Source organism: Pelobates fuscus, chromosome 6, assembly GCF_036172605.1.
Source record: "Pelobates fuscus isolate aPelFus1 chromosome 6, aPelFus1.pri, whole genome shotgun sequence".
Classification (NCBI taxonomy): domain Eukaryota; kingdom Metazoa; phylum Chordata; class Amphibia; order Anura; family Pelobatidae; genus Pelobates; species Pelobates fuscus.
The window spans coordinates 7037680-7063220 of record NC_086322.1 but is presented as its reverse complement, the minus strand read 5'-3'; the positions used below and the strand labels follow the sequence as shown (position 1 = coordinate 7063220).

Sequence of the window (25541 nt, the reverse complement as noted above, 5' to 3'; positions counted from 1 at the left end):
ACGATGGTGTTAAATCATATTGACAGTTGTCAAAGTTGAGTCTGTTTCTGGTCAAATTGCTGGTGAATTTACCTTTACAGTTTTATTCATCGATACATTCAGGCGTGTACTGGAAGGAATTTGATTCAAACCTACCCTCTCCAACACATATTTGCACATGTCTAAGTATGAATAAAAATAGAATTCCGAATGTCAAAACATATATTTTTTTCCCCTTTGTTTGTTGTTAACAAAGATTTTGCAGTCTTAAGAAAGACTTTGCAGTCTTAAAAGCGTCATCTGAGCAGTTAGGACTTGCATTAATGACTTACGATAAACCATTGATTTTAAATGGTTGATAATGAAAACAACACATTTTTTTATGATTTCTCTCATACAATTCTAAGTAAAAGCTAAACTTGTATTAATATAAGATGTTAGCTTTGAAAGGTGATATCAGAAGCACCAGGAAATATATATATTGATGGTGGCATACCAACATCTTCTCTGTGGAGCACTTGAAGGGTTTTGCTACAAATGATTTTTGCTGACTATATTAAACACAGTTGGAATCTACGTGTTTCAAAATAAAAACACCAATTGCATGGGCTCGTCCGGGATTTGAACCCGGGACCTCTCGCACACAAAGCGAGAATCATACCCCTAGACCAACGAGCCATTACAGTAGCTGGGTTTTAGGAAAAAAATTGCCAGACTAACGCGCCAGACAGCGTTTGTGTTCTCAAAATAGAAACAAAGTTTTCGTTTTGAAGTGAGGATTTTAAATTTCCTCAATAGGATCTGTTTTTCCAATATCATTTTCATTGTATGTGTAAATTAACAGTTGAGGTTTATGTACGATGGTGTTAAATCATATTGACAGTTGTCAAAGTTGAGTCTGTTTCTGGTCAAATTGCTGGGGAAGACTTAAAAAGTCCATTCATTTCTTAATTGTTTATGAGGGCTTTGTTGGTTTAGGAGAAATTTGTGGTTCAAATATATGTTGGAAAAGCACATGAAGGATTCAACTTTCTTTCTCATATTCTGCATGCTATCACCATGTTGAAAATAAAGTAAAGATGTGCAGAGGAGAAATTAATTATAAATAGTCTTGTGAAAAATAATGTTTGGGGAGGTTGGCCTGGTTCCATAACTTAAATCCACAGCCGAACGTAACGACTGCCTTGAATTTACCTTCACAGTTTTATTCATCGATACATTCAGGCGTGTACTGGAAGGAATTTGATTCAAACCTACCCTCTCCAACACATATTTGCACATGTCTAAGTATGAATAAAAATAGAATTCCGTATGTCAAAACATATATTTTTTTCCCCTTTGTTTGTTGTTAACAAAGATTTTGCAGTCTTAAGAAAGACTTTGCAGTCTTAAAAGCGTCATCTGAGCAGTTAGGACTTGCATTAATGACTTACGATAAACCATTGATTTTAAATGGTTGATAATGAAAACAACAATTTTTTTATGATTTCTCTCATACAATTCTAAGTAAAAGCTAAACTTGTATTAATATAAGATGTTAGCTTTGAAAGGTGATATCAGAAGCACCAGGAAATATATATATTGATGGTGGCATGCCAACATCTTCTCTGTGGAGCACTTGAAGGGTTTTGCTACAAATGATTTTTGCTGACTATATTAAACACAGTTGGAAGCTACGTGTTTCAAAAGAAAAACACCAATTGCTTGGGCTCATCCGGGATTTGAACCCGGGACCTCTCGCACCCAAAGCGAGAATCATACCCCTAGACCAACGAGCCATTACATTAGTTGGGTTTTAGGAAAAAAATTGCCAGACTAACGCGCCAGACAGCGTTTGTGTTCTCAAAATAGAAACAAAGTTTTCGTTTTGAAGTGAGGATTTTAAATTTCCTCAATAGGATCTGTTTTTCCTATATCATTTTCATTGTATGGGTAAATTAACAGTTGAGGTTTATGTACGATGGTGATAAATCATATTGACAGTTGTCAAAGTTGAGTCTGTTTCTGGTCAAATTGCTGGGGAAGACTTAAAATTTCCATTCATTTCTTAATTGTTTATGAGGGCTTTGTTGGTTTAGGAGAAATTTGTGGTTCAAATATATGTTGGAAAAGCACATGAAGGATTCAACTTTCTTTCTCATATTCTGCATGCTATCACCATGTTGAAAATAAAGTAAAGATGTGCAGAGGAGAAATTAATTATAAATAGTCTTGTGCAAAATAATGTTTGGGGAGGTTGGCCTGGTTCCATAACTTGAATCCACAGCCGAACGTAACGACTGCCTTGAATTTACCTTCACAGTTTTATTCATCGATACATTTAGGCGTGTACTGGAAGGAATTTGATTCAAACCTACCCTCTCCAACACATATTTGCACATGTCTAAGTATGAATAAAAATAGAATTCCGAATGTCAAAACATATATTTTTTTCCCCTTTGTTTGTTGTTAACAAAGATTTTGCAGTCTTAAGAAAGACTTTGCAGTCTTAAAAGCGTCATCTGAGCAGTTAGGACTTGCATTAATGACTTACGATAAACCATTGATTTTAAATGGTTGATAATGAAAACAACACATTTTTTATGATTTCTCTCATACAATTCTAAGTAAAAGCTAAACTTGTATTAATATAAGATGTTAGCTTTGAAAGGTGATATCAGAAGCACCAGGAAATATATATATTGATGGTGGCATGCCAACATCTTCTCTGTGGAGCACTTGAAGGGTTTTGCTACAAATGATTTTTGCTGACTATATTAAACACAGTTGGAAGCTACGTGTTTCAAAAGAAAAACACCAATTGCTTGGGCTCGTCCGGGATTTGAACCCGGGACCTCTCGCACCCAAAGCGAGAATCATACCCCTAGACCAACGAGCCATTACATTAGTTGGGTTTTAGGAAAAAAATTGCCAGACTAACGTGCCAGACAGCGTTTGTGTTCTCAAAATAGAAACAAAGTTTTCGTTTTGAAGTGAGGATTTTAAATTTCCTCAATAGGATCTGTTTTTCCAATATCATTTTCATTGTATGGGTAAATTAACAGTTGAGGTTTATGTACGATGGTGATAAATCATATTGACAGTTGTCAAAGTTGAGTCTGTTTCTGGTCAAATTGCTGGGGAAGACTTAAAATGTCCATTCATTTCTTAATTGTTTATGAGGGCTTTGTTGGTTTAGGAGAAATTTGTGGTTCAAATATATGTTGGAAAAGCACATGAAGGATTTAACTTTCTTTCTCATATTCTGCATGCTATCACCATGTTGAAAATAAAGTAAAGATGTGCAGAGGAGAAATTAATTATAAATAGTCTTGTGCAAAATAATGTTTGGGGAGGTTGGCCTGGTTCCATAACTTGAATCCACAGCCGAACGTAACGACTGCCTTGAATTTACCTTTACAGTTTTATTCATCGATACATTCAGGCGTGTACTGGAAGGAATTTGATTCAAACCTACCCTCTCCAACACATATTTGCACATGTCTAAGTATGAATAAAAATAGAATTCCGTATGTCAAAACATATATTTTTTTCCCTTTTGTTTGTTGTTAACAAAGATTTTGCAGTCTTAAGAAAGACTTTGCAGTCTTAAAAGCGTCATCTGAGCAGTTAGGACTTGCATTAATGACTTACGATAAACCATTGATTTTAAATGGTTGATAATGAAAACAACACATTTTTTATGATTTCTCTCATACAATTCTAAGTAAAAGCTAAACTTGTATTAATATAAGATGTTAGCTTTGAAAGGTGATATCAGAAGCACCAGGAAATATATATATTGATGGTGGCATGCCAACATCTTCTCTGTGGAGCACTTGAAGGGTTTTGCTACAAATGATTTTTGCTGACTATATTAAACACAGTTGGAAGCTACGTGTTTCAAAAGAAAAACACCAATTGCTTGGGCTCGTCCGGGATTTGAACCCGGGACCTCTCGCACCCAAAGCGAGAATCATACCCCTAGACCAACGAGCCATTACATTAGTTGGGTTTTAGGAAAAAAATTGCCAGACTAACGCGCCAGACAGCGTTTGTGTTCTCAAAATAGAAACAAAGTTTTCGTTTTGAAGTGAGGATTTTAAATTTCCTCAATAGGATCTGTTTTTCCTATATCATTTTCATTGTATGGGTAAATTAACAGTTGAGGTTTATGTACGATGGTGATAAATCATATTGACAGTTGTCAAAGTTGAGTCTGTTTCTGGTCAAATTGCTGGGGAAGACTTAAAATTTCCATTCATTTCTTAATTGTTTATGAGGGCTTTGTTGGTTTAGGAGAAATTTGTGGTTCAAATATATGTTGGAAAAGCACATGAAGGATTCAACTTTCTTTCTCATATTCTGCATGCTATCACCATGTTGAAAATAAAGTAAAGATGTGCAGAGGAGAAATTAATTATAAATAGTCTTGTGCAAAATAATGTTTGGGGAGGTTGGCCTGGTTCCATAACTTGAATCCACAGCCGAACGTAACGACTGCCTTGAATTTACCTTTACAGTTTTATTCATCGATACATTCAGGCGTGTACTGGAAGGAATTTGATTCAAACCTACCCTCTCCAACACATATTTGCACATGTCTAAGTATGAATAAAAATAGAATTCCGTATGTCAAAACATATATTTTTTTCCCCTTTGTTTGTTGTTAACAAAGATTTTGCAGTCTTAAGAAAGACTTTGCAGTCTTAAAAGCGTCATCTGAGCAGTTAGGACTTGCATTAATGACTTACGATAAACCATTGATTTTAAATGGTTGATAATGAAAACAACACATTTTTTATGATTTCTCTCATACAATTCTAAGTAAAAGCTAAACTTGTATTAATATAAGATGTTAGCTTTGAAAGGTGATATCAGAAGCACCAGGAAATATATATATTGATGGTGGCATGCCAACATCTTCTCTGTGGAGCACTTGAAGGGTTTTGCTACAAATGATTTTTGCTGACTATATTAAACACAGTTGGAAGCTACGTGTTTCAAAAGAAAAACACCAATTGCTTGGGCTCGTCCGGGATTTGAACCCGGGACCTCTCGCACCCAAAGCGAGAATCATACCCCTAGACCAACGAGCCATTACATTAGTTGGGTTTTAGGAAAAAAATTGCCAGACTAACGCGCCAGACAGCGTTTGTGTTCTCAAAATAGAAACAAAGTTTTCGTTTTGAAGTGAGGATTTTAAATTTCCTAAATAGGATCTGTTTTTCCAATATCATTTTCATTGTATGGGTAAATTAACAGTTGAGGTTTATGTACGATGGTGATAAATCATATTGACAGTTGTCAAAGTTGAGTCTGTTTCTGGTCAAATTGCTGGGGAAGACTTAAAATTTCCCTTCATTTCTTAATTGTTTATGAGGGCTTTGTTGGTTTAGGAGAAATTTGTGGTTCAAATATATGTTGGAAAAGCACATGAAGGATTCAACTTTCTTTCTCATATTCTGCATGCTATCACCATGTTGAAAATAAAGTAAAGATGTGCAGAGGAGAAATTAATTATAAATAGTCTTGTGCAAAATAATGTTTGGGGAGGTTGGCCTGGTTCCATAACTTGAATCCACAGCCGAACGTAACGACTGCCTTGAATTTACCTTCACAGTTTTATTCATCGATACATTTAGGCGTGTACTGGAAGGAATTTGATTCAAACCTACCCTCTCCAACACATATTTGCACATGTCTAAGTATGAATAAAAATAGAATTCCGAATGTCAAAACATATATTTTTTTCCCCTTTGTTTGTTGTTAACAAAGATTTTGCAGTCTTAAGAAAGACTTTGCAGTCTTAAAAGCGTCATCTGAGCAGTTAGGACTTGCATTAATGACTTACGATAAACCATTGATTTTAAATGGTTGATAATGAAAACAACAAATTTTTTATGATTTCTCTCATACAATTCTAAGTAAAAGCTAAACTTGTATTAATATAAGATGTTAGCTTTGAAAGGTGATATCAGAAGCACCAGGAAATATATATATTGATGGTGGCATGCCAACATCTTCTCTGTGGAGAACTTGAAGGGTTTTGCTACAAATGATTTTTGCTGACTATATTAAACACAGTTGGAAGCTACGTGTTTCAAAAGAAAAACACCAATTGCTTGGGCTTGTCTGGGATTTAAACCCGGGACCTCTCGCACCCAAAGCGAGAATCATACCCCTAGACCAACGAGCCATTACATTAGTTGGGTTTTAGGAAAAAAATTGCCAGACTAACGCGCCAGACAGCGTTTGTGTTCTCAAAATAGAAACAAAGTTTTCGTTTTGAAGTGAGGATTTTAAATTTCCTCAATAGGATCTGTTTTTCCAATATCATTTTCATTGTATGGGTAAATTAACAGTTGAGGTTTATGTACGATGGTGATAAATCATATTGACAGTTGTCAAAGTTGAGTCTGTTTCTGGTCAAATTGCTGGGGAAGACTTAAAATGTCCATTCATTTCTTAATTGTTTATGAGGGCTTTGTTGGTTTAGGAGAAATTTGTGGTTCAAATATATGTTGGAAAAGCACATGAAGGATTTAACTTTCTTTCTCATATTCTGCATGCTATCACCATGTTGAAAATAAAGTAAAGATGTGCAGAGGAGAAATTAATTATAAATAGTCTTGTGCAAAATAATGTTTGGGGAGGTTGGCCTGGTTCCATAACTTGAATCCACAGCCGAACGTAACGACTGCCTTGAATTTACCTTTACAGTTTTATTCATCGATACATTCAGGCGTGTACTGGAAGGAATTTGATTCAAACCTACCCTCTCCAACACATATTTGCACATGTCTAAGTATGAATAAAAATAGAATTCCGTATGTCAAAACATATATTTTTTTCCCTTTTGTTTGTTGTTAACAAAGATTTTGCAGTCTTAAGAAAGACTTTGCAGTCTTAAAAGCGTCATCTGAGCAGTTAGGACTTGCATTAATGACTTACGATAAACCATTGATTTTAAATGGTTGATAATGAAAACAACACATTTTTTATGATTTCTCTCATACAATTCTAAGTAAAAGCTAAACTTGTATTAATATAAGATGTTAGCTTTGAAAGGTGATATCAGAAGCACCAGGAAATATATATATTGATGGTGGCATGCCAACATCTTCTCTGTGGAGCACTTGAAGGGTTTTGCTACAAATGATTTTTGCTGACTATATTAAACACAGTTGGAAGCTACGTGTTTCAAAAGAAAAACACCAATTGCTTGGGCTCGTCCGGGATTTGAACCCGGGACCTCTCGCACCCAAAGCGAGAATCATACCCCTAGACCAACGAGCCATTACATTAGTTGGGTTTTAGGAAAAAAAATTGCCAGACTAACGCGCCAGACAGCGTTTGTGTTCTCAAAATAGAAACAAAGTTTTCGTTTTGAAGTGAGGATTTTAAATTTCCTCAATAGGATCTGTTTTTCCTATATCATTTTCATTGTATGGGTAAATTAACAGTTGAGGTTTATGTACGATGGTGATAAATCATATTGACAGTTGTCAAAGTTGAGTCTGTTTCTGGTCAAATTGCTGGGGAAGACTTAAAATTTCCATTCATTTCTTAATTGTTTATGAGGGCTTTGTTGGTTTAGGAGAAATTTGTGGTTCAAATATATGTTGGAAAAGCACATGAAGGATTCAACTTTCTTTCTCATATTCTGCATGCTATCACCATGTTGAAAATAAAGTAAAGATGTGCAGAGGAGAAATTAATTATAAATAGTCTTGTGCAAAATAATGTTTGGGGAGGTTGGCCTGGTTCCATAACTTGAATCCACAGCCGAACGTAACGACTGCCTTGAATTTACCTTTACAGTTTTATTCATCGATACATTCAGGCGTGTACTGGAAGGAATTTGATTCAAACCTACCCTCTCCAACACATATTTGCACATGTCTAAGTATGAATAAAAATAGAATTCCGTATGTCAAAACATATATTTTTTTCCCCTTTGTTTGTTGTTAACAAAGATTTTGCAGTCTTAAGAAAGACTTTGCAGTCTTAAAAGCGTCATCTGAGCAGTTAGGACTTGCATTAATGACTTACGATAAACCATTGATTTTAAATGGTTGATAATGAAAACAACACATTTTTTATGATTTCTCTCATACAATTCTAAGTAAAAGCTAAACTTGTATTAATATAAGATGTTAGCTTTGAAAGGTGATATCAGAAGCACCAGGAAATATATATATTGATGGTGGCATGCCAACATCTTCTCTGTGGAGCACTTGAAGGGTTTTGCTACAAATGATTTTTGCTGACTATATTAAACACAGTTGGAAGCTACGTGTTTCAAAAGAAAAACACCAATTGCTTGGGCTCGTCCGGGATTTGAACCCGGGACCTCTCGCACCCAAAGCGAGAATCATACCCCTAGACCAACGAGCCATTACATTAGTTGGGTTTTAGGAAAAAAATTGCCAGACTAACGCGCCAGACAGCGTTTGTGTTCTCAAAATAGAAACAAAGTTTTCGTTTTGAAGTGAGGATTTTAAATTTCCTAAATAGGATCTGTTTTTCCAATATCATTTTCATTGTATGGGTAAATTAACAGTTGAGGTTTATGTACGATGGTGATAAATCATATTGACAGTTGTCAAAGTTGAGTCTGTTTCTGGTCAAATTGCTGGGGAAGACTTAAAATTTCCCTTCATTTCTTAATTGTTTATGAGGGCTTTGTTGGTTTAGGAGAAATTTGTGGTTCAAATATATGTTGGAAAAGCACATGAAGGATTCAACTTTCTTTCTCATATTCTGCATGCTATCACCATGTTGAAAATAAAGTAAAGATGTGCAGAGGAGAAATTAATTATAAATAGTCTTGTGCAAAATAATGTTTGGGGAGGTTGGCCTGGTTCCATAACTTGAATCCACAGCCGAACGTAACGACTGCCTTGAATTTACCTTCACAGTTTTATTCATCGATACATTTAGGCGTGTACTGGAAGGAATTTGATTCAAACCTACCCTCTCCAACACATATTTGCACATGTCTAAGTATGAATAAAAATAGAATTCCGAATGTCAAAACATATATTTTTTTCCCCTTTGTTTGTTGTTAACAAAGATTTTGCAGTCTTAAGAAAGACTTTGCAGTCTTAAAAGCGTCATCTGAGCAGTTAGGACTTGCATTAATGACTTACGATAAACCATTGATTTTAAATGGTTGATAATGAAAACAACAAATTTTTTATGATTTCTCTCATACAATTCTAAGTAAAAGCTAAACTTGTATTAATATAAGATGTTAGCTTTGAAAGGTGATATCAGAAGCACCAGGAAATATATATATTGATGGTGGCATGCCAACATCTTCTCTGTGGAGAACTTGAAGGGTTTTGCTACAAATGATTTTTGCTGACTATATTAAACACAGTTGGAAGCTACGTGTTTCAAAAGAAAAACACCAATTGCTTGGGCTTGTCTGGGATTTAAACCCGGGACCTCTCGCACCCAAAGCGAGAATCATACCCCTAGACCAACGAGCCATTACATTAGTTGGGTTTTAGGAAAAAAATTGCCAGACTAACGCGCCAGACAGCGTTTGTGTTCTCAAAATAGAAACAAAGTTTTCGTTTTGAAGTGAGGATTTTAAATTTCCTCAATAGGATCTGTTTTTCCAATATCATTTTCATTGTATGGGTAAATTAACAGTTGAGGTTTATGTACGATGGTGATAAATCATATTGACAGTTGTCAAAGTTGAGTCTGTTTCTGGTCAAATTGCTGGGGAAGACTTAAAATGTCCATTCATTTCTTAATTGTTTATGAGGGCTTTGTTGGTTAAGGAGAAATTTGTGGTTCAAATATATGTTGGAAAAGCACATGAAGGATTTAACTTTCTTTCTCATATTCTGCATGCTATCACCATGTTGAAAATAAAGTAAAGATGTGCAGAGGAGAAATTAATTATAAATAGTCTTGTGCAAAATAATGTTTGGGGAGGTTGGCCTGGTTCCATAACTTGAATCCACAGCCGAACGTAACGACTGCCTTGAATTTACCTTTACAGTTTTATTCATCGATACATTCAGGCGTGTACTGGAAGGAATTTGATTCAAACCTACCCTCTCCAACACATATTTGCACATGTCTAAGTATGAATAAAAATAGAATTCCGTATGTCAAAACATATATTTTTTTCCCTTTTGTTTGTTGTTAACAAAGATTTTGCAGTCTTAAGAAAGACTTTGCAGTCTTAAAAGCGTCATCTGAGCAGTTAGGACTTGCATTAATGACTTACGATAAACCATTGATTTTAAATGGTTGATAATGAAAACAACACATTTTTTATGATTTCTCTCATACAATTCTAAGTAAAAGCTAAACTTGTATTAATATAAGATGTTAGCTTTGAAAGGTGATATCAGAAGCACCAGGAAATATATATATTGATGGTGGCATGCCAACATCTTCTCTGTGGAGCACTTGAAGGGTTTTGCTACAAATGATTTTTGCTGACTATATTAAACACAGTTGGAAGCTACGTGTTTCAAAAGAAAAACACCAATTGCTTGGGCTCGTCCGGGATTTGAACCCGGGACCTCTCGCACCCAAAGCGAGAATCATACCCCTAGACCAACGAGCCATTACATTAGTTGGGTTTTAGGAAAAAAATTGCCAGACTAACGCGCCAGACAGCGTTTGTGTTCTCAAAATAGAAACAAAGTTTTCGTTTTGAAGTGAGGATTTTAAATTTCCTCAATAGGATCTGTTTTTCCTATATCATTTTCATTGTATGGGTAAATTAACAGTTGAGGTTTATGTACGATGGTGATAAATCATATTGACAGTTGTCAAAGTTGAGTCTGTTTCTGGTCAAATTGCTGGGGAAGACTTAAAATTTCCATTCATTTCTTAATTGTTTATGAGGGCTTTGTTGGTTTAGGAGAAATTTGTGGTTCAAATATATGTTGGAAAAGCACATGAAGGATTTAACTTTCTTTCTCATATTCTGCATGCTATCACCATGTTGAAAATAAAGTAAAGATGTGCAGAGGAGAAATTAATTATAAATAGTCTTGTGCAAAATAATGTTTGGGGAGGTTGGCCTGGTTCCATAACTTGAATCCACAGCCGAACGTAACGACTGCCTTGAATTTACCTTTACAGTTTTATTCATCGATACATTCAGGCGTGTACTGGAAGGAATTTGATTCAAACCTACCCTCTCCAACACATATTTGCACATGTCTAAGTATGAATAAAAATAGAATTCCGTATGTCAAAACATATATTTTTTTCCCTTTTGTTTGTTGTTAACAAAGATTTTGCAGTCTTAAGAAAGACTTTGCAGTCTTAAAAGCGTCATCTGAGCAGTTAGGACTTGCATTAATGACTTACGATAAACCATTGATTTTAAATGGTTGATAATGAAAACAACACATTTTTTATGATTTCTCTCATACAATTCTAAGTAAAAGCTAAACTTGTATTAATATAAGATGTTAGCTTTGAAAGGTGATATCAGAAGCACCAGGAAATATATATATTGATGGTGGCATGCCAACATCTTCTCTGTGGAGCACTTGAAGGGTTTTGCTACAAATGATTTTTGCTGACTATATTAAACACAGTTGGAAGCTACGTGTTTCAAAAGAAAAACACCAATTGCTTGGGCTCGTCCGGGATTTGAACCCGGGATCTCTCGCACCCAAAGCGAGAATCATAGCCCTAGACCAACGAGCCATTACATTAGTTGGGTTTTAGGAAAAAAATTGCCAGACTAACGCGCCAGACAGCGTTTGTGTTCTCAAAATAGAAACAAAGTTTTCGTTTTGAAGTGAGGATTTTAAATTTCCTCAATAGGATCTGTTTTTCCTATATCATTTTCATTGTATGGGTAAATTAACAGTTGAGGTTTATGTACGATGGTGATAAATCATATTGACAGTTGTCAAAGTTGAGTCTGTTTCTGGTCAAATTGCTGGGGAAGACTTAAAATTTCCATTCATTTCTTAATTGTTTATGAGGGCTTTGTTGGTTTAGGAGAAATTTGTGGTTCAAATATATGTTGGAAAAGCACATGAAGGATTCAACTTTCTTTCTCATATTCTGCATGCTATCACCATGTTGAAAATAAAGTAAAGATGTGCAGAGGAGAAATTAATTATAAATAGTCTTGTGCAAAATAATGTTTGGGGAGGTTGGCCTGGTTCCATAACTTGAATCCACAGCCGAACGTAACGACTGCCTTGAATTTACCTTCACAGTTTTATTCATCGATACATTCAGGCGTGTACTGGAAGGAATTTGATTCAAACCTACCCTCTCCAACACATATTTGCACATGTCTAAGTATGAATAAAAATAGAATTCCGTATGTCAAAACATATATTTTTTTCCCCTTTGTTTGTTGTTAACAAAGATTTTGCAGTCTTAAGAAAGACTTTGCAGTCTTAAAAGCGTCATCTGAGCAGTTAGGACTTGCATTAATGACTTACGATAAACCATTGATTTTAAATGGTTGATAATGAAAACAACACATTTTTTATGATTTCTCTCATACAATTCTAAGTAAAAGCTAAACTTGTATTAATATAAGATGTTAGCTTTGAAAGGTGATATCAGAAGCACCAGGAAATATATATATATTGATGGTGGCATGCCAACATCTTCTCTGTGGAGCACTTGAAGGGTTTTGCTACAAATGATTTTTGCTGACTATATTAAACACAGTTGGAATCTACGTGTTTCAAAATAAAAACACCAATTGCATGGGCTCGTCCGGGATTTGAACCCGGGACCTCTCGCCCCTAGACCAATCATACCCCTAGACCAACGAGCCATTACATTAGCTGGGTTTTAGGAAAAAAATTGCCAGACTAACGCGCCATACAGCGTTTGTGTTCTCAAAATAGAAACAAAGTTTTCGTTTTGAAGTGAGGATTTTAAATTTCCTCAATAGGATCTGTTTTTCCAATATCATTTTCATTGTATGGGTAAATTAACAGTTGAGGTTTATGTACGATGGTGTTAAATCATATTGACAGTTGTCAAAGTTGAGTCTGTTTCTGGTCAAATTGCTGGGCAAGACTTAAAATGTCCATTCATTTCTTAATTGTTTATGAGGGCTTTGTTGGTTTAGGAGAAATTTGTGGTTCAAATATATGTTGGAAAAGCACATGAAGGATTTAACTTTCTTTCTCATATTCTGCATGCTATCACCATGTTGAAAATAAAGTAAAGATGTGCAGAGGAGAAATTAATTATAAATAGTCTTGTGCAAAATAATGTTTGGGGAGGTTGGCCTGGTTCCATAACTTGAATCCAAAGCCGAACGTAACGACTGCCTTGAATTTACCTTTACAGTTTTATTCATCGATACATTCAGGCGTGTACTGGAAGGAATTTGATTCAAACCTACCCTCTCCAACACATATTTGCACATGTCTAAGTATGAATAAAAATAGAATTCCGTATGTCAAAACATATATTTTTTTCCCCTTTGTTTGTTGTTAACAAAGATTTTGCAGTCTTAAGAAAGACTTTGCAGTCTTAAAAGCGTCATCTGAGCAGTTAAGACTTGCATTAATGACTTACGATAAACCATTGATTTTAAATGGTTGATAATGAAAACAACACATTTTTTATGATTTCTCTCATACAATTCTAAGTAAAAGCTAAACTTGTATTAATATAAGATGTTAGCTTTGAAAGGTGATATCAGAAGCACCAGGAAATATATATATTGATGGTGGCATGCCAACATCTTCTCTGTGGAGCACTTGAAGGGTTTTGCTACAAATGATTTTTGCTGACTATATTAAACACAGTTGGAAGCTACGTGTTTCAAAAGAAAAACACCAATTGCTTGGGCTCGTCCGGGATTTGAACCCGGGACCTCTCGCACCCAAAGCGAGAATCATACCCCTAGACCAACGAGCCATTACATTAGTTGGGTTTTAGGAAAAAAATTGCCAGACTAACGCGCCAAACAGCGTTTGTGTTCTCAAAATAGAAACAAAGTTTTCGTTTTGAAGTGAGGATTTTAAATTTCCTCAATAGGATCTGTTTTTCCTATATCATTTTCATTGTATGGGTAAATTAACAGTTGAGGTTTATGTACGATGGTGATAAATCATATTGACAGTTGTCAAAGTTGAGTCTGTTTCTGGTCAAATTGCTGGGGAAGACTTAAAATTTCCATTCATTTCTTAATTGTTTATGAGGGCTTTGTTGGTTTAGGAGAAATTTGTGGTTCAAATATATGTTGGAAAAGCACATGAAGGATTCAACTTTCTTTCTCATATTCTGCATGCTATCACCATGTTGAAAATAAAGTAAAGATGTGCAGAGGAGAAATTAATTATAAATAGTCTTGTGCAAAATAATGTTTGGGGAGGTTGGCCTGGTTCCATAACTTGAATCCACAGCCGAACGTAACGACTGCCTTGAATTTACCTTTACAGTTTTATTCATCGATACATTCAGGCGTGTACTGGAAGGAATTTGATTCAAACCTACCCTCTCCAACACATATTTGCACATGTCTAAGTATGAATAAAAATAGAATTCCGTATGTCAAAACATATATTTTTTTCCCCTTTGTTTGTTGTTAACAAAGATTTTGCAGTCTTAAGAAAGACTTTGCAGTCTTAAAAGCGTCATCTGAGCAGTTAGGACTTGCATTAATGACTTACGATAAACCATTGATTTTAAATGGTTGATAATGAAAACAACACATTTTTTATGATTTCTCTCATACAATTCTAAGTAAAAGCTAAACTTGTATTAATATAAGATGTTAGCTTTGAAAGGTGATATCAGAAGCACCAGGAAATATATATATTGATGGTGGCATGCCAACATCTTCTCTGTGGAGCACTTGAAGGGTTTTGCTACAAATGATTTTTGCTGACTATATTAAACACAGTTGGAAGCTACGTGTTTCAAAAGAAAAACACCAATTGCTTGGGCTCGTCCGGGATTTGAACCCAGGACCTCTCGCACCCAAAGCGAGAATCATACCCCTAGACCAACGAGCCATTACATTAGTTCGGTTTTAGGAAAAAAATTGCCAGACTAACGCGCCAGACAGCGTTTGTGTTCTCAAAATAGAAACAAAGTTTTCGTTTTGAAGTGAGGATTTTAAATTTCCTAAATAGGATCTGTTTTTCCAATATCATTTTCATTGTATGGGTAAATTAACAGTTGAGGTTTATGTACGATGGTGATAAATCATATTGACAGTTGTCAAAGTTGAGTCTGTTTCTGGTCAAATTGCTGGGGAAGACTTAAAATTTCCCTTCATTTCTTAATTGTTTATGAGGGCTTTGTTGGTTTAGGAGAAATTTGTGGTTCAAATATATGTTGGAAAAGCACATGAAGGATTCAACTTTCTTTCTCATATTCTGCATGCTATCACCATGTTGAAAATAAAGTAAAGATGTGCAGAGGAGAAATTAATTATAAATAGTCTTGTGCAAAATAATGTTTGGGGAGGTTGGCCTGGTTCCATAACTTGAATCCACAGCCGAACGTAACGACTGCCTTGAATTTACCTTCACAGTTTTATTCATCGATACATTTAGGCGTGTACTGGAAGGAATTTGATTCAAACCTACCCTCTCCAACACATATTTGCACATGTCTAAGTATGAATAAAAATAGAATTCCGAATGTCAAAACATATATTTTTTTCCCCTTTGTTTGTTGTTAACAAAGATTTTGCAGTCTTAAGAAAGACTTTGCAGTCTTAAAAGCGTCATCTGAGCAGTTAGGACTTGCATTAATGACTTACGATAAACCATTGATTTTAAATGGTTGATAATGAAAACAACAAATTTTTTATGATTTCTCTCATACAATTCTAAGTAAAAGCTAAACTTGTATTAATATAAGATGTTAGCTTTGAAAGGTGATATCAGAAGCACCAGGAAATATATATATATTGATGGTGGCATGCCAACATCTTCTCTGTGGAGCACTTGAAGGGTTTTGCTACAAATGATTTTTGCTGACTATATTAAACACAGTTGGAATCTACGTGTTTCAAAATAAAAACACCAATTGCATGGGCTCGTCCGGGATTTGAACCCGGGACCTCTCGCCCCTAGACCAATCATACCCCTAGACCAACGAGCCATTACATTAGCTGGGTTTTAGGAAAAAAATTGCCAGACTAACGCGCCATACAGCGTTTGTGTTCTCAAAATAGAAACAAAGTTTTCGTTTTGAAGTGAGGATTTTAAATTTCCTCAATAGGATCTGTTTTTCCAATATCATTTTCATTGTATGGGTAAATTAACAGTTGAGGTTTATGTACGATGGTGTTAAATCATATTGACAGTTGTCAAAGTTGAGTCTGTTTCTGGTCAAATTGCTGGGGAAGACTTAAAATTTCCCTTCATTTCTTAATTGTTTATGAGGGCTTTGTTGGTTTAGGAGAAATTTGTGGTTCAAATATATGTTGGAAAAGCACATGAAGGATTCAACTTTCTTTCTCATATTCTGCATGCTATCACCATGTTGAAAATAAAGTAAAGATGTGCAGAGGAGAAATTAATTATAAATAGTCTTGTGCAAAATAATGTTTGGGGAGGTTGGCCTGGTTCCATAACTTGAATCCACAGCCGAACGTAACGACTGCCTTGAATTTACCTTCACAGTTTTATTCATCGATACATTCAGGCGTGTACTGGAAGGAATTTGATTCAAACCTACCCTCTCCAACACATATTTGCACATGTCTAAGTATGAATAAAAATAGAATTCCGTATGTCAAAACATATATTTTTTTCCCCTTTGTTTGTTGTTAACAAAGATTTTGCAGTCTTAAGAAAGACTTTGCAGTCTTAAAAGCGTCATCTGAGCAGTTAGGACTTGCATTAATGACTTACGATAAACCATTGATTTTAAATGGTTGATAATGAAAACAACACATTTTTTATGATTTCTCTCATACAATTCTAAGTAAAAGCTAAACTTGTATTAATATAAGATGTTAGCTTTGAAAGGTGATATCAGAAGCACCAGGAAATATATATATTGATGGTGGCATGCCAACATCTTCTCTGTGGAGCACTTGAAGGGTTTTGCTACAAATGATTTTTGCTGACTATATTAAACACAGTTGGAATCTACGTGTTTCAAAATAAAAACACCAATTGCATGGGCTCGTCCGGGATTTGAACCCGGGACCTCTCGCACCCAAAGCGAGAATCATACCCCTAGACCAACGAGCCATTACATTAGCTGGGTTTTAGGAAAAAAATTGCCAGACTAACGCGCCAGACAGCGTTTGTGTTCTCAAAATAGAAACAAAGTTTTCGTTTTGAAGTGAGGATTTTAAATTTCCTCAATAGGATCTGTTTTTCCAATATCATTTTCATTGTATTTGTAAATTAACAGTTGAGGTTTATGTACGATGGTGTTAAATCATATTGACAGTTGTCAAAGTTGAGTCTGTTTCTGGTCAAATTGCTGGGGAAGACTTAAAATGTCCATTCATTTCTTAATTGTTTATTAGGGCTTTGTTGGTTTAGGAGAAATTTGTGGTTCAAATATATGTTGGAAAAGCACATGAAGGATTTTACTTTCTTTCTCATATTCTGCATGCTATCACCATGTTGAAAATAAAGTAAAGATGTGCAGAGGAGAAATTAATTATAAATAGTCTTGTGCAAAATAATGTTTGGGGAGGTTGGCCTGGTTCCATAACTTGAATCCACAGCCGAACGTAACGACTGCCTTGAATTTACCTTTACAGTTTTATTCATCGATACATTCAGGCGTGTACTGGAAGGAATTTGATTCAAACCTACCCTCTCCAACACATATTTGCACATGTCTAAGTATGAATAAAAATAGAATTCCGTATGTCAAAACATATATTTTTTTCCCCTTTGTTTGTTGTTAACAAAGATTTTGCAGTCTTAAGAAAGACTTTGCAGTCTTAAAAGCGTCATCTGAGCAGTTAGGACTTGCATTAATGACTTACGATAAACCATTGATTTTAAATGGTTGATAATGAAAACAACACATTTTTTATGATTTCTCTCATTCAATTCTAAGTAAAAGCTAAACTTGTATTAATATAAGATGTTAGCTTTGAAAGGTGATATCAGAAGCACCAGGAAATATATATATTGATGGTGGCATGCCAACATCTTCTCTGTGGAGCACTTGAAGGGTTTTGCTACAAATGATTTTTGCTGACTATATTAAACACAGTTGGAATCTACGTGTTTCAAAATAAAAACACCAATTGCATGGGCTCGTCCGGGATTTGAAACCGGGACCTCTCGCACCCAAAGCGAGAATCATACCCCTAGACCAACGAGCCATTACATTAGCTGGGTTTTAGGAAAAAAATTGCCAGACTAACGCGCCAGACAGCGTTTGTGTTCTCAAAATAGAAACAAAGTTTTCGTTTTGAAGTGAGGATTTTAAATTTCCTCAATAGGATCTGTTTTTCCAATATCATTTTCATTGTATTTGTAAATTAACAGTTGAGGTTTATGTACGATGGTGTTAAATCATATTGACAGTTGTCAAAGTTGAGTCTGTTTCTGGTCAAATTGCTGGGGAAGACTTAAAATGTCCATTCATTTCTTAATTGTTTATTAGGGCTTTGTTGGTTTAGGATAAATTTGTGGTTCAAATATATGTTGGAAAAGCACATGAAGGATTTAACTTTCTTTCTCATATTCTGCATGCTATCACCATGTTGAAAATAAAGTAAAGATGTGCAGAGGAGAAATTAATTATAAATAGTCTTGTGCAAAATAATGTTTGGGGAGGTTGGCCTGGTTCCATAACTTGAATCCACAGCCGAACGTAACGACTGCCTTGAATTTACCTTTACAGTTTTATTCATCGATACATTCAGGCGTGTACTGGAAGGAATTTGATTCAAACCTACCCTCTCCAACACATATTTGCACATGTCTAAGTATGAATAAAAATAGAATTCCGTATGGCAAAACATATATTTTTTCCCCTTTGTTTGTTGTTAACAAAGATTTTGCAGTCTTAAGAAAGACTTTGCAGTCTTAAAAGCGTCATCTGAGCAGTTAGGACTTGCATTAATGACTTACGATAAACCATTGATTTTAAATGGTTGATAATGAAAACAACACATTTTTTTATGATTTCTCTCATACAATTCTAAGTAAAAGCTAAACTTGTATTAATATAAGATGTTAGCTTTGAAAGGTGATATCAGAAGCACCAGGAAATATATATATTGATGGTGGCATGCCAACATCTTCTCTGTGGAGCACTTGAAGGGTTTTGCTACAAATGATTTTTGCTGACTATATTAAACACAGTTGGAATCTACGTGTTTCAAAATAAAAACACCAATTGCATGGGCTCGTCCGGGATTTGAAACCGGGACCTCTCGCACCCAAAGCGAGAATCATACCCCTAGACCAACGAGCCATTACATTAGCTGGGTTTTAGGAAAAAAATTGCCAGACTAACGCGCCAGACAGCGTTTGTGTTCTCAAAATAGAAACAAAGTTTTCGTTTTGAAGTGAGGATTTTAAATTTCCTCAATAGGATCTGTTTTTCCAATATCATTTTCATTGTATTTGTAAATTAACAGTTGAGGTTTATGTACGATGGTGTTAAATCATATTGACAGTTGTCAAAGTTGAGTCTGTTTCTGGTCAAATTGCTGGGGAAGACTTAAAATGTCCATTCATTTCTTAATTGTTTATTAGGGCTTTGTTGGTTTAGGATAAATTTGTGGTTCAAATATATGTTGGAAAAGCACATGAAGGATTTAACTTTCTTTCTCATATTCTGCATGCTATCACCATGTTGAAAATAAAGTAAAGATGTGCAGAGGAGAAATTAATTATAAATAGTCTTGTGCAAAATAATGTTTGGGGAGGTTGGCCTGGTTCCATAACTTGAATCCACAGCCGAACGTAACGACTGCCTTGAATTTACCTTTACAGTTTTATTCATCGATACATTCAGGCGTGTACTGGAAGGAATTTGATTCAAACCTACCCTCTCCAACACATATTTGCACATGTCTAAGTATGAATAAAAATAGAATTCCGTATGTCAAAACATATATTTTTTTCCCCTTTGTTTGTTGTTAACAAAGATTTTGCAGTCTTAAGAAAGACTTTGCAGTCTTAAAAGCGTCATCTGAGCAGTTAGGACTTGCATTAATGACTTACGATAAACCATTGATTTTAAATGGTTGATAATGAAAACAACACATTTTTTATGATTTCTCTCATACAATTCTAAGTAAAAGCTAAACTTGTATTAATATAAGATGTTAGCTTTGAAAGGTGATATCAGAAGCACCAGGAAATATATATATTGATGGTGGCATGCCAACATCTTCTCTGTGGAGCACTTGAAGGGTTTTGCTACAAATGATTTTTGCTGACTATATTAAACACAGTTGGAAGCTACGTGTTTCAAAAGAAAGACACCAATTGCTTGGGCTCGTACGGGATTTGAACCCGGGACCTCTCGCACCCAAAGCGAGAATCATACCCCTAGACCAACGAGCCATTACATTAGTTGGGTTTTAGGAAAAAAATTGCCAGACTAACGCGCCAGACAGCGTTTGTGTTCTCAAAATAGAAACAAAGTTTTCGTTTTGAAGTGAGGATTTTAAATTTCCTCAATAGGATCTGTTTTTCCAATATCATTTTCATTGTATGGGTAAATTAACAGTTGAGGTTTATGTACGATGGTGTTAAATCATATTGACAGTTGTCAAAGTTGATTCTGTTTCTCGTCAAATTGCTGGGGAAGACTTAAAATGTCCATTCATTTCTTAATTGTTTATGAGGGCTTTGTTGGTTTAGGAGAAATTTGTGGTTCAAATATATGTTGGAAAAGCACATGAAGGATTTAACTTTCTTTCTCATATTCTGCATGCTATCACCATGTTGAAAATAAAGTAAAGATGTGCAGAGGAGAAATTAATTATAAATAGTCTTGTGCAAAATAATGTTTGGGGAGGTTGGCCTGGTTCCATAACTTGAATCCACAGCCGAACGTAACGACTGCCTTGAATTTACCTTTACAGTTTTATTCATCGATACATTCAGGCGTGTACTGGAAGGAATTTGATTCAAACCTACCCTCTCCAACACATATTTGCACATGTCTAAGTATGAATAAAAATAGAATTCTGTATGTCAAAACATATATTTTTTTCCCCTTTGTTTGTTGTTAACAAAGATTTTGCAGTCTTAAGAAAGACTTTGCAGTCTTAAAAGCGTCATCTGAGCAGTTAGGACTTGCATTAATGACTTACGATAAACCATTGATTTTAAATGGTTGATAATGAAAACCATACATTTTTTTATGATTTCTCTCATACAATTCTAAGTAAAAGCTAAACTTGTATTAATATAAGATGTTAGCTTTGAAAGGTGATATCAGAAGCACCAGGAAATATATATATTGATGGTGGCATGCCAACATCTTCTCTGTGGAGCACTTGAAGGGTTTTGCTACAAATGATTTTTGCTGACTATATTAAACACAGTTGGAAGCTACGTGTTTCAAAAGAAAGACACCAATTGCTTGGGCTCGTCCGGGATTTGAACCCGGGACCTCTCGCACCCAAAGCGAGAATCATACCCCTAGACCAACGAGCCATTACATTAGTTGGGTTTTAGGAAAAAAATTGCCAGACTAACGCGCCAGACAGCGTTTGTGTTCTCAAAATAGAAACAAAGTTTTCGTTTTGAAGTGAGGATTTTAAATTTCCTCAATAGGATCTGTTTTTCCAATATCATTTTCATTGTATGGGTAAATTAACAGTTGAGGTTTATGTACGATGGTGATAAATCATATTGACAGTTGTCAAAGTTGAGTCTGTTTCTGGTCAAATTGCTGGGGAAGACTTAAAATGTCCATTCATTTCTTAATTGTTTATGAGGGCTTTGTTGGTTTAGGAGAAATTTGTGGTTCAAATATATGTTGGAAAAGCACATGAAGGATTTAACTTTCTTTCTCATATTCTGCATGCTATCACCATGTTGAAAATAAAGTAAAGATGTGCAGAGGAGAAATTAATTATAAATAGTCTTGTGCAAAATAATGTTTGGGGAGGTTGGCCTGGTTCCATAACTTGAATCCACAGCCGAACGTAACGACTGCCTTGAATTTACCTTTACAGTTTTATTCATCGATACATTCAGGCGTGTACTGGAAGGAATTTGATTCAAACCTACCCTCTCCAACACATATTTGCACATGTCTAAGTATGAATAAAAATAGAATTCTGTATGTCAAAACATATATTTTTTTCCCCTTTGTTTGTTGTTAACAAAGATTTTGCAGTCTTAAGAAAGACTTTGCAGTCTTAAAAGCGTCATCTGAGCAGTTAGGACTTGCATTAATGACTTACGATAAACCATTGATTTTAAATGGTTGATAATGAAAACAACACATTTTTTTATGATTTCTCTCATACAATTCTAAGTAAAAGCTAAACTTGTATTAATATAAGATGTTAGCTTTGAAAGGTGATATCAGAAGCACCAGGAAATATATATATTGATGGTGGCATGCCAACATCTTCTCTGTGGAGCACTTGAAGGGTTTTGCTACAAATGATTTTTGCTGACTATATTAAACACAGTTGGAATCTACGTGTTTCAAAATAAAAACACCAATTGCATGGGCTCGTCCGGGATTTGAACCCGGGACCTCTCGCACCCAAAGCGAGAATCATACCCCTAGACCAACGAGCCATTACATTAGCTGGGTTTTAGGAAAAAAATTGCCAGACTAACGCGCCAGACAGCGTTTGTGTTCTCAAAATAGAAACAAAGTTTTCGTTTTGAAGTGAGGATTTTAAATTTCCTCAATAGGATCTGTTTTTCCAATATCATTTTCATTGTATTTGTAAATTAACAGTTGAGGTTTATGTACGATGGTGTTAAATCATATTGACAGTTGTCAAAGTTGAGTCTGTTTCTGGTCAAATTGCTGGGGAAGACTTAAAATGTCCATTCATTTCTTAATTGTTTATTAGGGCTTTGTTGGTTTAGGAGAAATTTGTGGTTCAAATATATGTTGGAAAAGCACATGAAGGATTTAACTTTCTTTCTCATATTCTGCATGCTATCACCATGTTGAAAATAAAGTAAAGATGTGCAGAGGAGAAATTAATTATAAATAGTCTTGTGCAAAATAATGTTTGGGGAGGTTGGCCTGGTTCCATAACTTGAATCCACAGCCGAACGTAACGACTGCCTTGAATTTACCTTTACAGTTTTATTCATCGATACATTCAGGCGTGTACTGGAAGGAATTTGATTCAAACCTACCCTCTCCAACACATATTTGCACATGTCTAAGTATGAATAAAAATAGAATTCCGTATGTCAAAACATATATTTTTTTCCCCTTTGTTTGTTGTTAACAAAGATTTTGCAGTCTTAAGAAAGACTTTGCAGTCTTAAAAGCGTCATCTGAGCAGTTAGGACTTGCATTAATGACTTACGATAAACCATTGATTTTAAATGGTTGATAATGAAAACAACACATTTTTTATGATTTCTCTCATTCAATTCTAAGTAAAAGCTAAACTTGTATTAATATAAGATGTTAGCTTTGAAAGGTGATATCAGAAGCACCAGGAAATATATATATTGATGGTGGCATGCCAACATCTTCTCTGTGGAGCACTTGAAGGGTTTTGCTACAAATGATTTTTGCTGACTATATTAAACACAGTTGGAATCTACGTGTTTCAAAATAAAAACACCAATTGCATGGGCTCGTCCGGGATTTGAAACCGGGACCTCTCGCACCCAAAGCGAGAATCATACCCCTAGACCAACGAGCCATTACATTAGCTGGGTTTTAGGAAAAAAATTGCCAGACTAACGCGCCAGACAGCGTTTGTGTTCTCAAAATAGAAACAAAGTTTTCGTTTTGAAGTGAGGATTTTAAATTTCCTCAATAGGATCTGTTTTTCCAATATCATTTTCATTGTATTTGTAAATTAACAGTTGAGGTTTATGTACGATGGTGTTAAATCATATTGACAGTTGTCAAAGTTGAGTCTGTTTCTGGTCAAATTGCTGGGGAAGACTTAAAATGTCCATTCATTTCTTAATTGTTTATTAGGGCTTTGTTGGTTTAGGATAAATTTGTGGTTCAAATATATGTTGGAAAAGCACATGAAGGATTTAACTTTCTTTCTCATATTCTGCATGCTATCACCATGTTGAAAATAAAGTAAAGATGTGCAGAGGAGAAATTAATTATAAATAGTCTTGTGCAAAATAATGTTTGGGGAGGTTGGCCTGGTTCCATAACTTGAATCCACAGCCGAACGTAACGACTGCCTTGAATTTACCTTTACAGTTTTATTCATCGATACATTCAGGCGTGTACTGGAAGGAATTTGATTCAAACCTACCCTCTCCAACACATATTTGCACATGTCTAAGTATGAATAAAAATAGAATTCCGTATGGCAAAACATATATTTTTTCCCCTTTGTTTGTTGTTAACAAAGATTTTGCAGTCTTAAGAAAGACTTTGCAGTCTTAAAAGCGTCATCTGAGCAGTTAGGACTTGCATTAATGACTTACGATAAACCATTGATTTTAAATGGTTGATAATGAAAACAACACATTTTTTTATGATTTCTCTCATACAATTCTAAGTAAAAGCTAAACTTGTATTAATATAAGATGTTAGCTTTGAAAGGTGATATCAGAAGCACCAGGAAATATATATATTGATGGTGGCATGCCAACATCTTCTCTGTGGAGCACTTGAAGGGTTTTGCTACAAATGATTTTTGCTGACTATATTAAACACAGTTGGAATCTACGTGTTTCAAAATAAAAACACCAATTGCATGGGCTCGTCCGGGATTTGAAACCGGGACCTCTCGCACCCAAAGCGAGAATCATACCCCTAGACCAACGAGCCATTACATTAGCTGGGTTTTAGGAAAAAAATTGCCAGACTAACGCGCCAGACAGCGTTTGTGTTCTCAAAATAGAAACAAAGTTTTCGTTTTGAAGTGAGGATTTTAAATTTCCTCAATAGGATCTGTTTTTCCAATATCATTTTCATTGTATTTGTAAATTAACAGTTGAGGTTTATGTACGATGGTGTTAAATCATATTGACAGTTGTCAAAGTTGAGTCTGTTTCTGGTCAAATTGCTGGGGAAGACTTAAAATGTCCATTCATTTCTTAATTGTTTATTAGGGCTTTGTTGGTTTAGGATAAATTTGTGGTTCAAATATATGTTGGAAAAGCACATGAAGGATTTAACTTTCTTTCTCATATTCTGCATGCTATCACCATGTTGAAAATAAAGTAAAGATGTGCAGAGGAGAAATTAATTATAAATAGTCTTGTGCAAAATAATGTTTGGGGAGGTTGGCCTGGTTCCATAACTTGAATCCACAGCCGAACGTAACGACTGCCTTGAATTTACCTTTACAGTTTTATTCATCGATACATTCAGGCGTGTACTGGAAGGAATTTGATTCAAACCTACCCTCTCCAACACATATTTGCACATGTCTAAGTATGAATAAAAATAGAATTCTGTATGTCAAAACATATATTTTTTTCCCCTTTGTTTGTTGTTAACAAAGATTT

At 35.1% G+C, this 25541-nt stretch overlaps 11 non-coding genes across 11 annotated transcripts; all 11 read right to left on the bottom strand.

Annotated features, from left to right (window-relative positions):
* Positions 1–585: 585 nt before the first annotated feature.
* On the bottom strand, positions 586–657 carry TRNAT-UGU (transfer RNA threonine (anticodon UGU)). The gene has a single exon. It is a non-coding gene; the product is annotated as a tRNA-Thr (tRNA).
* Positions 658–2785: 2128 nt separating this feature from the next.
* Positions 2786–2857, bottom strand: TRNAP-UGG (transfer RNA proline (anticodon UGG)). Its single transcript has one exon. It is a non-coding gene; the product is annotated as a tRNA-Pro (tRNA).
* Positions 2858–3885: 1028 nt separating this feature from the next.
* On the bottom strand, positions 3886–3957 carry TRNAP-UGG (transfer RNA proline (anticodon UGG)). Its single transcript has one exon. It is a non-coding gene; the product is annotated as a tRNA-Pro (tRNA).
* Positions 3958–4985: 1028 nt separating this feature from the next.
* TRNAP-UGG (transfer RNA proline (anticodon UGG)) lies at positions 4986–5057 on the bottom strand. Its single transcript has one exon. It is a non-coding gene; the product is annotated as a tRNA-Pro (tRNA).
* A 2128-nt stretch (positions 5058–7185) lies between these two features.
* On the bottom strand, positions 7186–7257 carry TRNAP-UGG (transfer RNA proline (anticodon UGG)). The gene has a single exon. It is a non-coding gene; the product is annotated as a tRNA-Pro (tRNA).
* A 1029-nt stretch (positions 7258–8286) lies between these two features.
* On the bottom strand, positions 8287–8358 carry TRNAP-UGG (transfer RNA proline (anticodon UGG)). Its single transcript has one exon. It is a non-coding gene; the product is annotated as a tRNA-Pro (tRNA).
* Positions 8359–10486: 2128 nt separating this feature from the next.
* TRNAP-UGG (transfer RNA proline (anticodon UGG)) lies at positions 10487–10558 on the bottom strand. The gene has a single exon. It is a non-coding gene; the product is annotated as a tRNA-Pro (tRNA).
* Positions 10559–13785: 3227 nt separating this feature from the next.
* Positions 13786–13857, bottom strand: TRNAP-UGG (transfer RNA proline (anticodon UGG)). The gene has a single exon. It is a non-coding gene; the product is annotated as a tRNA-Pro (tRNA).
* Positions 13858–17084: 3227 nt separating this feature from the next.
* On the bottom strand, positions 17085–17156 carry TRNAP-UGG (transfer RNA proline (anticodon UGG)). The gene has a single exon. It is a non-coding gene; the product is annotated as a tRNA-Pro (tRNA).
* A 4329-nt stretch (positions 17157–21485) lies between these two features.
* On the bottom strand, positions 21486–21557 carry TRNAP-UGG (transfer RNA proline (anticodon UGG)). Its single transcript has one exon. It is a non-coding gene; the product is annotated as a tRNA-Pro (tRNA).
* Positions 21558–22586: 1029 nt separating this feature from the next.
* On the bottom strand, positions 22587–22658 carry TRNAP-UGG (transfer RNA proline (anticodon UGG)). The gene has a single exon. It is a non-coding gene; the product is annotated as a tRNA-Pro (tRNA).
* Positions 22659–25541: the final 2883 nt, after the last annotated feature.